This window comes from Phyllostomus hastatus, unplaced genomic scaffold, assembly GCF_019186645.2.
Source record: "Phyllostomus hastatus isolate PE091 unplaced genomic scaffold, TTU_PhHast_1.1 phas_scaffold_1066, whole genome shotgun sequence".
NCBI lineage: Eukaryota > Metazoa > Chordata > Mammalia > Chiroptera > Phyllostomidae > Phyllostomus > Phyllostomus hastatus.
In genome coordinates, this window is record NW_025334004.1 from 9502763 (window position 1) to 9503793 (window position 1031).

Genomic DNA, 1031 nt, shown 5'->3' on the forward strand with positions numbered 1-1031 from the left:
ATTGAAGTGCTTTGTTTTTATGGAGACCTATTGTGATGCATTGCCTTCTGTAAATAGAAAACAGAAAGAACTATCTGCCAGTATTGACAACAATATAAAATACATTTCAAATACCATATAATCTCACTTATATGTGGAATCTAATGAACAAAAAAACAGACAAAATAGAAACAGAAGCGTGGTTACATGGAACAGACATCTGTCAGAGGGGAGGAGGTTTGGGGGCACTGGCTGACAGAAGGTGAAGGGATTAAGCAAAACCCAACAACACACAGATAAAACAGACTTAACAAGACATAAGCCTGTGGTGATAGCGGGAAAGGGGGGGTGGGCAAAGGTGGGTAAATGGGGACAGAAAGAGATTGCTTTGGGTCACAGGTGCACAGTGCGGTGTACAGATGATGTTGAGTTGTACACTGGAACCTTGTTTGGTTTTGTGAACCACTGTCACCCCAATACAATTAAATACACATTTTGGATCAGTCATATCAATATGTTGAGATACATATTTTTTTGCCTTCAAGTTTTGAAAATCATTTAAAAATACCTCATGGGCCAGATACTGTAGTTAGTAGCTTTTTCTGACTTTGTCAGGTTATTCTGAAGGAGATAAACTTGTTTGGAGCTGTTTTATTGCCAGAGCAGAAAACAAAACCTATCCTCTCTTCTCTCTGTTGAAACTGAGCTGAAAATGGCTTTACAAAATGTGATATTCAGTCATTTGAGGTACTTATAAATTGATAAACTAAGTTGTATTTTTGCAATCTTCTGAGTCAGTAATTTGTTTTATTTTTTTCCCCCTGTTTGCCCATGTCCATTGAAGTGGGCCTCACTATTTGGCATTAACTTAAACAATTTTTAAAGAGTTTATTTTATCCTTCTAAGTATTCAGTAACAGATTTAAATAATTTTTTATGACAAATTTTGGACTTGTTAAGGGGTCAGCAAAGTGTTTCAGTAATGGGTCAGATAGTATAGTAAATAACTTAGGCTAGTAGGTCATTTAGTCATACTTAACTGTTATAATGAAG